At 40.4% G+C, this 13,028-nt stretch overlaps 1 protein-coding gene across 1 annotated transcript in view; it reads right to left on the bottom strand.

The window, feature by feature from the left end:
• IQGAP1 (IQ motif containing GTPase activating protein 1) overlaps positions 1–13,028 on the bottom strand; it is a 103,261-nt gene that overhangs the window by 74,974 nt on the left and 15,259 nt on the right. The gene's annotated exons all lie outside the window — the stretch shown is intronic.

The raw sequence follows: 13,028 nt of genomic DNA, 5'->3' as shown, positions 1-13,028 counted from the left end.
AAATTTAACAAATAAATCAATCTATGCACAAAAGAAAAGTCACTGGTCAACACAATTCTCATGTTTAAAACTGTCTTAATAGTCACAGAACTTCACAGTTGGAAGGCTCCTTAAAGCTCTTCCAGTCTACCCCAACTCCTGCACTCCCCTCTCACCTTCCACTCCCTCCCCCACTTTAATGCCTGAATGCTTCCAAAACATCTTGGCCAAATCATGATGTAAGCTGACCCTGAACACTGATGCTGACATGGAAATCACACATTCAAGTTAACCCATTTCATCTCAGGATTCTAGTAGCCAAAAAGTTTTTATTAAGCCAGCAGTTAGCTCCCCATTGACACCCTAAGCTGCCTTCTGGAGCAAGGCAACATATGGAATTAAAATATAATGTGACCAGTACTGGCCAGGGACTTTTGAAGATGTGGATTTATATCCTGTCCCTGTTACTTGTCAAGACAGCAAGTCACTTACCCAGTTTCTTCATTCGTTAAAAGGGAATAACAATATTTTCCAAATAAGGCTGTTGTTGAGGATTAAATAAGATTACACGTAAAATACAGTGCTTAGCACAGTGCTTGGCTGGGTATTTAGAAAATATTTGTGCTTTTCCTCCTTTCCCCTCATATGATGAGTCACATGCTGACACTTTTGTCAGTAAAATGATTCCAGTTCCTTCAAGAACTCCTCATGAAAAGAGAAGAACAGCACCTACCTCAGAGGACAATTGTGAGGATCAAAAGAGATAACACGCATAAAGAGTTAAGAACGGTGCCTGGAATAGAGTAAGCGCTCAGAGCATTAGCTGGTGTCACTACTAGTGTCAGACATGACTCCCTGCCCCTCGCATCTTTCTCATTCATCTCTGAACACTATGCTCCAGGTGTGGCCTGACTGGCCTGAAATGGAACCGGAATATCACTCCTTCATTCTGAACACTCCAAGACCACAGACAAAGCCTCAATTAAATTATTTTACAACACTTTTCCACTCAACAGAGATTCTTAGTATTTTTTTCCCCAAACATGCAGCTGCTACACCCGATCTCTACAGCTCCATATTAGAACCATTATTTGCACTCATCTCTACTACGTTTCTTCATGTTTGATTCAGCCCATTGTCCCGAATGTCAACACCTTTTGGGATCCTAATTCTGTTACCCAAAATACCAACTTCTCTTCCAGCTTCACATCATGCACAAATACTAATGGGTTTTAAAGAATGATGAGGAGGAGTTCACCAAATGGCCAAGGCAGAGAAGGCCTCTAAGCAGAAGAAATACCACGTACAAAGGCAGGGAGGGCTGAGAAAAAATGGTGGGTTACGGAGTAGTTCAGCACTGCCATTGCTAGAAGGGAAAGCAGGAGATGAAGATGAAAAAAAGGAGCAGGCTGGATGGTGCAAGGCCTGTCTGTCATGCCTGTCAGAAAGGAAAGAAACCTTTTCTTCTGTCATGAGAGATGCTGAAGAATTTTAAGTGGGAGGTGATCTGATCAGATCTCTTTCAGAAAATCACTTTGGCAACAATGTGGGGTTTTAAAATTTTTCTTCAAGTACAAATGTTTTAACAAAGAAGTCACTTAAAAAAAAAAAGTTCGGAGAATATTATACCAAGTGGTGACACCAGCACACCCAATCTGTGATCAGGTCTCTCAGCCACGACCACAGATAGAACTCAGCGACAAAACTCTTATATGAAGGAAACGGAGAATAGAGTTGTTAGTCCTTCCTACCACAAAAAGGGATTAAACTTTGAACATTTTTTCCTCCTCAAGTTTAACCCTAGAACTGCTTTAACAAATCTAGCTCAAATGAAAATTACTAAAAGAGAAAAAAAATTTTAAGTGACATCTTATCTGAAACACAACTATTAAACAGGAAAACAGTAATATCTAAATGGTTCATTTTCTATAAATAACGCCAAAAAAAAATCTCTAACACCACCTGGCAGATATTAAGTTAAATACTTTACATGCATTATTTCACTTGATCCTTGCAAAAACCCCATAAGGTAAGTAGTATTACTATTCTTATTTTACTGATATAAGAAAACTATGAGCTCCTCAAAGTAAAGTAACTTGTCCAAGATTACCCATCTAGTAAGTGGCTGAGCTCACACTTGAACCCAAGATGGTGTGATTCTAAAGTGCAAACTGAGGTGCTACATTCCAGCAATTTATTCAAAAATAATAAAAGCTACTACCCTCCTTAATACTCACTAATAAAAGCTCAAGTTCTGGAGCTGGGCCTCCTGAAGCACCCTAAACCACAGTGCATGACCTCATTAACAACACTCTACCAAGGACCAAGAGAGAGGCCTATAAAATATTAAACATTGAAGTTGACACAATTAGTGTGAAAAGTGCTTATATAAAAGTCTACCTTTAATATAATTGCATAATAATTCTTATAAATAGTCCTGATATAGCTTTCATATCTAGCGTATTTTGATAAAGCTTTGTTTTATTCACATTTTAAATCAATTTTCCAAAAAAAATCTACTCTGACAGCTAAATATCCATTTAGGAAACATTTCTAACACTTATCAGTGGCATAAAATGCGCTAACTACCTGGAAATCACCCTCTGGGAACAGAGATGCTTAAACTACTAGCTACAATAGTAGATGATATTTGAACTAGGCTTTTAGGATACATTGTATTCAAAAGGTGAAAATGGGAAATAAAGACATTTAAGACAAAGGAGAACAGCATAAAAAAGAGGGCAAAAAGGCATGGAAACAAATGGCATATTTAGGGAATGACAAATCATTGTGGTAGAGGAGTGGGAGATGTACCTGGAACAATAGAATTTTAATCTGCAGGCAAGGGGAACCACAAAAGTTTTTTGTTTGTTTGTTTTCTTTTCTTTTCTTTTTCTTTTTTTTTCCACAAAAGTTTTTGAATAGAAGAGTAGCTTGGTCAGATCTGACACTTAGTATGGTAACTAGGACAACAGCACGGAAGATAGATTCAACAGAGAAATATTAGGCAACTGCTTCAGGAATCCAGGTGAGAGATAATAAGGTCTCCAACTAGGGCAATGGCAGAAACAGAAAGAAAAATGATGAGTAATTTCAAAGGAAGAACTGACCCCATTTGACAATCTGTTAGATGGCTGGGAGTGGGGGTTAGAAGGGCACTGAGGAAGATGAGGTTTAACAGACAATTGGAAAAGAAAAGAAAAACAAAGTTAGCTCCTGACCTCACATTTTGCTACTGACTTTAAACATCAAGTGGATTAGAGGTTTCAAAACATAAAAGAATGAAAGGAGGAAAAAAATATAAATGAATGGTTGTATAATCTTGAAATGAGAAAGGCCTTTCCAAACAAGACTGTGAGGCAGAAATCATTTTGAAAAGGGGGAAATAAACTGTCTATATAAAAGCAGTTAAACTTCTACAAGGAAATGAAAAAAAAATTTTTGAAAGATAAGCTGGAGGGAAAATTTGCAACCTATAACAAGGAGCTAATAATCTCTCATAATCTTCATTTTTTAAATTTTTTTAAAATTTTTTGGCTGCATGGCATGCGGATCTCAGTTCCCCGACCAGGCACTGAACTTGTGCCCCACCCCTCCTGCACTGGAAGCGTGGAGTCCTAACTACTGAACTGCCAGGGAAGTGCCCTCTCCCATAATCTTTATTTATTTATTTTTTAAAATAAAGCTTTATTTATTTATTTATGGCAGCGTTGGGTCTTTGTTGCTGTGCGCGGGCTTTCTCTAGTTGTGGCAAGCGGGGGCTACTCTTCCTTGCGGTGCGTGGGCTTCTCATTGTGGTGGCTTCTCTTGTTGTGGAGCACGGGCTCTAGGCGTGCAGGCTTCAGTATTTGTGGCACCTGGGCCCAGTAGTTGTGGCTCGCGGGCTTAGATGCTCTGCGGCATGTGGGATCTTCCCGGACCAGGGCTCGAACCCATGTCGCCTGCATTAGCAGGCGGATTCTTAACCACTGCACCACCAGGGAAGCCCTCCCATAATCTTTAGATGCATATATATATTTTTTAATGCTTAAAATAAATGACAAATATTTCCCTAGGAAAATGCACTAGAAACATAAACAGGCAATTCACAAAAGAATATAAGTAGCCAGCAATTATGGGAAAAAAACTTAATCTCACTACTAATCAAAGGAATGCAAATTAAAGTAACAATAACACCATTTTCAGCTAGCAGACTGGCAAAGATAAAAAAGAATGATCGTAGCTTATTATTGTCCAGTATGTGGGGAAACTCAACGTTCTCACACTGTTCCACAAGAAAATCTGGCAACACATACCATCTATAGGAAACTTACAAAAACTTCAATAAAAGGAAAAAGGTTGTTTTATTTTTAAAAGATGATTTGGTGACTTGTGGCATGGATGGCTAAATAAAAGATTATGCCATTAAACAAGGCTGGGAACACAAGGAGAAGCAGGCCAGAATGATAAGTCCATGCCTGAAATATGTTCAGCTTAAAAGGTCAATGATACATTTGGGTAGAGACATCCTACCAGTTGTTGGAAATACAAGTCTGAAAAACTCAGGAGAGAGACCAGGTTTGACCAGGGACCCAGATTTGAAAAGTGGCACCAGGACTTTCCTAGTGGCGCAGTGGTTAAGAATCCACCTGCCAATGCAGGGGACATGGGTTCAATCCCTGGGCCGGGAAGATCCCACATGCCACGGAGCAACTAAGCCCGGGCACCACAACTACTGAGCCCGCCAGCCACCACAACTACTGAGCCCACCAGCCACAACTACTGAAGCCCGCATGCTCTAGAGCCCATGTGCCACAAATGTTGAGCCCGCGTGCTGCAACTACTGAAGCCCGCATGCCTAGAGCCCGTGCTCCGCAACAAGAGAAGCCACCGCAATGAGAAGCCTGCGCACTGCAATGAAAAGTAGCCTCCTGCTTGCCGCAACTCGAGAAAGCCCACACGCAGCAACGAAGACCCAATGCAGCCAAAAAAAAAAGAGAGAAGAAAGAGAAGTGGCACCACAGGAGTGGACGAGCTCCCCAGAGAAAGGCTGTAGAGACAAATTTTAAAGTTCAAGGACTGTGCCTTGGAAAAACACCAACATTTAAGAGGCGAATATTACAGAGAAAGAACAGTTACTATGGTAAAATGAGAACTATGAGAGAATCACGTGATGGCAAGCAAGGAAGAAAAAAAATTTCAGGAAGCTGGGAGAGGTCACCAACTTCAAATGCTGCAGAGAGATGGGTGGCAAAGAGAAAAGGATATGGCAAATAAGGAAGAAGGTCATCTGGGACCCCAATAGGGGGGAGTCTCAGTGGAGTGATGAGGCAGGAGGATCAGATTATTATAACTAGAGAACTCACTAAAGGTAGGGAACTAGAGACAGAAAATGTAGAGTTCTTTTTCAAGAAGTCTAAGAAGGGAAGAAGAGAGATGGGGGGATAAAGAAAGGGTTAGTCTGAAGTGGCGGCACGTCTCTGTCTCTTTTTTTAAATAACTGAAGAATAGGCACATATTTGTGCCCTGCAAGAAAAGAATAAGAAAGAGGGACTAAAGACACAAGAAATAAAGGAATAAAAAAGAAGGTTCTGAAGAACACAGTGGGCAGTTATCTATGGAAAGGAACATACCCACTTCTTCCTTGAGAAAGAAGGAAGGAAATAAGAATGAGCAAGAATGACATATCTAACTAACCTCTCTTGAGCTTCAGTTTCCTGTCTGTAAAACAGGATTAGGAACAGCACCTACTCTCATAAGATTGTTGTGAAGACTGAGCTAACGTATACAAGCACTAGTAGGCTCTAAATAATGGTAGCAACGTGTTTGTGTACGCGTGGGGGACAGCTAGATCCCAGAAGTAAACCTACTTCTAGAGCCTGACACCCAGTAACTTGCGTAATACCTGTCTACTTTGTCTTATTGATATCATTTGTCAAAGAGAGCATATACTTGGCCCTATCCATTCCACCACTCAGCAAGACAAAGATATGACTATTCAGAGAACTCTAGTGTGGTAAGCCTTAAAACAAGCCCAGACCAAGAGCATATGGAGAAAAGAATCAGGGTGGGAATCTGAATTAGGGGTCTGTGAAACCAGTTGAACAAGTCCTGCAGACCACATGACTTCAGTGGTTTCCCGGCTCTGTGCAATACAGAAGGGGAACATACCAATGCCGGAACTGACTACTCCAAACCACTGAGATTCAGTTCCTCCAGGAGCAGCTCCGCTGGCACCACACCCAGTTTGCAGAGCAAACGCCGGCCCCCCCACCCCCGCCTGCCGAATGTCAGCATTACTCACTGCTAAAAACCTCCCAAGTTGGGCCATCCTTCCTTGTAAATAGGATTTTACTAAGTCGCTAACACATTTGAGTACCATCTAGGCACTGGAAACAGCCTAGTAATTTCAATACAGTGTGGCAAAAACAAGTCTTGAGAAAAAAGAATGTTTATTATTCAATAAAGCATTCCTCACCATACGAAGAGGGAGGGGAATGAGAACTGGTTTCCCAGAGAAAATGACATTTATGCCTTGAAAGACGTGTGTGTGTGTGTGTGTGTGTGTGTGTGCGCGCGTCTGCGCGCATGGGGGAGAACACGTCAAGCTAAAGGAAGAGAATGTACAGACCTTTTGAAGGATTTGAAACAGGAAGGAAATGATTAGATCTGATTTAAAAGATCACTCCAAGCACAACGGATTAGGAGGGGGGACTATTAAGGGGTGCAGAACTACTAAAGAAAGTACAGCAGTAACCCAGGCAAGAAATGACAAAGGCTAGTCTTCCAAGCCATACAAGCAAAATGAGAAATCTTGATAGTATCTGTTTTAACAGAAACTTCTGAGTATGAATTAAACCAATCTGAACAGCGATAGGAATAGTGAGAAACAGAAGGGATTTTTTTTTCTTCGTCTTAAGTTAACTTAGTTAACCTCTGTGTTTCTTGATACCTAAAACAGACCTGTCCCTGAACAAATCACTTCACTCTGCTGAACTGGACAAGGTATGTCAAGTTTACTTGCCAATATTAAATGTCTAATTGTTATCATATTTCAAAAGGGTCCCTCATCTTACTAGAGCGGTAGAAACTAGACTATGGTGATGGTTGCACCACTTGGTAAATTTACTAAAAATTGTTGACTTATACACTGAAAATCAGAGAATTTTATGGTATGTAAACGGTACCTCAATGAAATTTAAAAAGAAAAAAAAAAAGTCCCTGAGTGAATAGGATTAACTTACTTTCAGACCAAGTATTCAGAAGCAGAGCCTAGTGAAACATTACTGTGTTCAACCTACACACCCACCCACCTCTACTTTACCATATATCATGAAGCATGAAAGACCTTTTAACACTAAATAGAAAAAAAAAAGACTTCAAAGTGAGCTCAAGTCTCAGCCTAGTCACTGCTGGTTGTGAGCAGCTCTTGAGAAAAAAAAAAAAACAGGTGAGAGTCCTCTACTTGGTGGAAGACAGGCACATATTTCTTTGCAAAAAACCAGTTCTCTGAGTCACTGCCTACTGCAGCAGCTGTCAGAGCCCAGGGGAACAAGGAGGCTGTAGAGCGAAAACGTGCCAAAAAGTTAATTTTCAGATCTAGTCGTTAGTGAGAACATATCAGGAACCCGTGTCCCCTGAACTGGCAGGCCAATTCTTAACCACTGTGCCACCAGGGAAGTCCCTCCTCTAGACTTTCTTACAGCACTTTGTATCTCTTTACCTCTTAATGTTATTTAAGGACATAAGGGTGGAATCCTTTTCTGATTTCTATTTGAAGCATGGTGCTCAATAAATAACTGCTGAGGGCTTCCCTGGTGGCGCAGTGGTTGACAGTCCGCCTGCCGATGCAGGGGACACGGGTTTGTGCCCCGGTCCGGGAAGATCCCACATGCCGCGGAGCGGCTGGGCCCGTGAGCCATGGCCGCTGAGCCTGCGCATCCGGAGACTGTGCTCTGCAACGGGAGAGGCCGCAGCGGTGAGGGGCCCGCGTACCGCAAAAAAAAAACAAAAAACAAAAAAACTGCTGAATGACACAAACCGTCCTTTCTCTCTTGCTTGAGGACCACAGTCCTGGTCTCAATTACAGCCAAATAATAAAAGAAAAAGAAATTACCCTAAACTCTCATCGCCATCAATACTGAAATTCTCTTAACCACCACAGCTCCCACATTCCACACAACTTTTCACAAATTCAGCGGAACGATATTCCTGAGCATCTACTTTGTGAAAAGCACTGTGGAAGGAGCTGCTGTTGGACACCAACAAGTAGAAAAAGACGGTCTCACTAAAGAGACTGTCTAAAGAAGCACAAAAGAGTAAGACAAACATACATACAGTTATGCTGTCCCTTCTCTGCCATACAATTTCAGACTATACTGCAAAACTCAGCCATAAAATAATCTCTCCCTTAGATAAATTTTCACACATTAACTGTTTGCATCATTTCCTTGGCAATCTATATTGCCTTGTGACATTAGTTAGATCTTTCATCCTTCGATGTTGAGTAACTTTTCAAAAGGTTATACCCTGACTGTCCAATTAATCCATAAGTCCCCTAAGGGCAGGACTGGGTTATACTTTCACATCTTCTCCAGTTCTACCAGAGGGTCCTGAACAATGGAGGAGTTCAAAAAATTTTGACCTGTTTTTATTGTATTGGAGGTGTTTTTCCCGAATTTTTTAGCCATGTCAGAAAAAAAAAAGAGCAATGGAATATTATCAAGTCATTCAAAATAAAAATACCTTTTAATAAGAAGAAATGAAAATAAAAACTATTTTAAGTAACTTGAGAAAGCACTTAGGTTAGAACATAATCTTCCATTAACCGTTATACAGTCTATGCTTGAAAATCTGCAACATGGGTTTTCTCAAAGCAAGTTTTTGGGCAATTTTTTTGGAAACCTCTTATTGCTATAACGTTCTTCCTCATATTAAGCAGATTTCCATTGCCTAGTTCTGTTCCTCTGGTACCACATATGATAAATTGAACCCCTTTACCATTTTTCAGGAATTTAAAAATAATATCAGCAAAATATTAACAGTTGAATAAATTCCTATACTGGATGAGAGGTTGATCTTCTGAGATTCTATGATTCTATATTCTCTCTAAATTTTTTTAATTTTTATTTATTTATTTATTTTAATTTATTTTATTTTGCGTTGGGTTTTCGTTGCTGCGCACAGGCTTTCTCCCTTGAGGTGAGCGGGGGCTACTCTTCTTTGCTGCGTGGAGGCTTCTCTTTGTGGTGGCTTCTCTTGTTGCGGAGCACGGGCTCTAGGAGCATGGGCTTCAGTAGTTGTGGCTCGTGGGCTAAGTAGTTGTGGCTCGTGGGCTCTAGAGCGCAGACTCAGTACTTGTGGTGCACGGGCTTAGTTGCTCTGTGGCACATGGGATCTTCCCAGACCAGGGATCAAACCCATGTCCCCTGCATTGGCAGGCGGGTTCTTAACCACTGTGCCACCAGGGAAGTCTCAATATATTCTAAATCTTGTTTCCATATTAAATGATCTGTTCAATAATTCCTCATACATCATAATCTCTAGACCCTTTTTAATCCTGGACATGCTCATCCAACATGCTCTAGTCCTGGAGCAACAACCAAGTCTCAACTAGTGGACCAACACCCACTGCCTGGAGTGGTTCCTCAGGTAAGGATTCCGATCTATCAGCAGTGCCTGCCATGGGTGTGAAGGAAGCCCACCACGTATCTATCATCCCTGCTCTAGACTAGCAAGGTCCCTCCAGAACTGAAAACCAACTTCAGGTAGCCTCTGATCAGTACAGAGGACAATGGAACCATTGTTTCCTTTGCTGCATATACCACATTTCTATTAGTGAGTTAATAAACATCTCAGATTTGTTTCATTTTGTTTTTTTCCCCACTAATCCTGTCCCTACTACAACGCTACTTGTCTCTCTATCCTGCATTTAAACACTCCATTTTTTGAACCTCAATGCAGGATGACACATTTCTCACTATTAAATTTCATCATTAGATTCAAGGTATTTTGAAAGCAAAATCTTTCATGCAGTGTATTAACCATCCCAGCAACACAACTGAAGATTTGATCAACATACCACTGACGCATGCATAAGTCCCAACACAAATGTTTTACTTGTAACATGACCTACTGAGCTTTCTTTGAATTAAAGATCTAGCAACTCCTTTTTCTGAGCTAAAATGTATGTAACATAAATTCACCATTTTTAACCTTTTTAAAGTAAGCAATTCAGTGGGTTTTAGTATATTCACAATGTTGTGCAACCACCATGACTATCTAATTCCAGAAAATTGTCACCACCCAAAAAGGAATCCTTTGCCCATTAATCAGTTACTCACCATTTAGCAGCCCTTTTTGAAGATGATTTATTCAACTGGCTACAAATCTTAATTACATTACAGTCTAGTCCACATTTATCCAATCTGTCTGTGAAAGTATCACAAGACATACTTTCAAATGCCTTACTGAAATCTAGACATTACTGTTTCTCTGATTCACCAATCTGGTGACCCTGTCCAAAAGGCAATGATGTTACTGTGACAGGGCCTTTCTCAGGGAGTCCTGGTTGACTCTCAAGCATCCCTTCGTTTCTCACCATAAGCCATCTATTTGACAAAATACACGCTATGGAATTTTGCCAGAAATGAGTTCACTAGACTAGAATTTGTGATATCTTCTCCTTTTTAATAACTAGTACATTTTCAATCCTCCATTTTTTAAAAAAAAACACACTCTTGTTCTTCACAATGTCTTAAAGATCACTGGCGACAGTTCAGCAATTACACCTACCCAATTAATACAATAATGGCTTTAATTTAAGCTCTATCAACCAAGAACATGAGAACTTAATGGAGAAAGGAAAGAAACTACAGATAAAACATAAAACAGTTAATTTAAGAACTGACCATGAACAAGTCTCAAATTTTTAGCTGAAACAGTCCCACAGATTCAATATTCTGAGAGAGCTCCCAAACAAGTATACCCTGGAACACTAGTCCTAAGAAAGACAACCTGTGAGGAAAGAGTCTGATAGTAAACTAGGTTGGAGAAATATTGTTTACACTATCCTCTCCCTTGGAGATTCAGAATTTACAGCCCATGATAGTCTAGACAGTCCACCAGCTAAATAATCTATTTAACTTGGTTTAATCCAGTATTTCTGAAACAAATTTGACCACCAAAACCTTTCCTCCTTAATGAGAGGAAATTAATAGAATATGCCTCAAAAGTGGTTAAGAATCCACCTGCCAATGCAGGGGACATGGGTTTGAGCCCTGGTCTGGGAAGATCCCACATGCCATGGAGCAACTAAGCCCATGCGTCACAACTACTGAGCCTGCACCCTAGAGCCTGCGAGCCACAACTACTGAAGCCCATGCACCTAGAGCCCATGGTCCGCAACAAGAGAAGCCACGCGATGAGAAGCCTGCACAATGCAAGGAAGAGTAGCCTCTGTTCACCGCAACTAGAGAAAGCCCGTGTGCAGCAATGAAAACCCAATGCAGCCAAAAATAAATAAATAAATTTATTTTTTAAAAAAATAGTGATACAGAAGTCAGCTACACAGTTTTCAAAAGTTCTTCAAAACTATACTCTCCTTTAACACAAAGAATAAATTATTTTAGTTTGACAAGTCTATTCATCTCTTCACAGTATATATGTCAAAGTTGTTCATCCAAAACCTGTTTTCTCAATGCCAACTTCATTACACTATTAATCTTTTAAACATAATACAACTTGTTTGAAAGCAATCTGGGGACTTCCTTGGTGGTCCAGTGGGTAAGACTCCATACTCCCAATGCAGGGGGCCTGGGCTGGATCCCTGGTCAGGGAACTACATCCCGCATGCATGCCGCAACTGAGTCTGCATGCTGCAACTAAGAAGCCCACATGCCGCAACTAAAAAAAAAAAAAAAGAGATCCTGCATGCCTCAACGGAGATCCCGTGTGGTGCCACAGCTAAGGCCCAGGGCAGCCAAAAAAGGAAGGGAAGGAAGGGAAGGAAGGGAAGGAAGGGAAGGAAGGGAAGGAAGGGAGGAAGGGAGGGAGGAAGGAAGGAAGGAAGGAAGGGAGGAAGGGAGGGAGGGAGGGAGGAGGAAAGAACTCTGTTAACTTCTAGCTAATTTTTCTAAAAGGATATTTAAGCCATATGTTTCGAAAATCTCAGAAGTTGAAGCTGCCTTGTTCTGAAAAAAAAAAAATTAAAAATTAAATCTCAGTTCATAGACCAGAGAGTTTGGCAAATTCCAGAGCACATTTCATAAGAGAGCCATTGCTGGTGCTCAATATTTAAGATACTATCCAAACACCAACTAGAGAAAAAAAAATAAAGCAGGATTTCTACCTCACTCTTCACACCAAAATAAATTCCAAATGGATCAAAGGGTCAAATGTTAAAATTCTTTACAACCTAAAAATACTAGAAGAAAGCCTGGGGGAATGTTTTTGTATAATCTCAGTATAGGACTCTCTAAAAATGATACAAAGACCGAAAGCTAAAAATAAAAGGAATAGAGACATAGATGTAGAGAAAGGACATGTGGACATAGGTGGGGAAGGGGAGGGTGGGATGAATTGGGAGATTAGGTTTGACATAAATACACTACCATGTGTAAAACAGATAGCTAGTGAGAACCTGCTGTACAGCACAGGGAGCTCAGCTTGGTGCTCTGTGACAACTTAGATAGGTGGGATGGGGGGGAGGGAGGGAGGTCCGAGAGAGGGGATATAGGTATACGTATAGCTGATTCACTTCATTGTACAGCAGAAACTAACACAACATTGTAAAGCAGTTATACTCCAATAAATAAATAAATAAATAAAAATAAAAGATTAGTAAAATCAGATATGTTTTAAAATTCTAAATTATTTTAAACTCCTTAAAATCAAAAGACAAGTTGGAATAATTATTTACTACACATAAATCCAAAGGATCAATCTCCTCAGTACAAAAAGAGCTCTTACATCAGTAAGACCAATACCACAACAGGGAATGAGCAAAGGATTCTGCCAAAACAGTTGACAGAAAAGGAAATACAAATGGCTTTTAAACATATGTAAAGATG

The sequence above is a fragment of the Mesoplodon mirus genome, assembly GCF_964341445.2.
Source record: "Mesoplodon mirus genome assembly, chromosome: 4".
NCBI classification, from domain to species: Eukaryota; Metazoa; Chordata; class Mammalia; order Artiodactyla; family Ziphiidae; genus Mesoplodon; species Mesoplodon mirus.
This window is presented reverse-complemented; position numbering and strand designations above follow the sequence as displayed.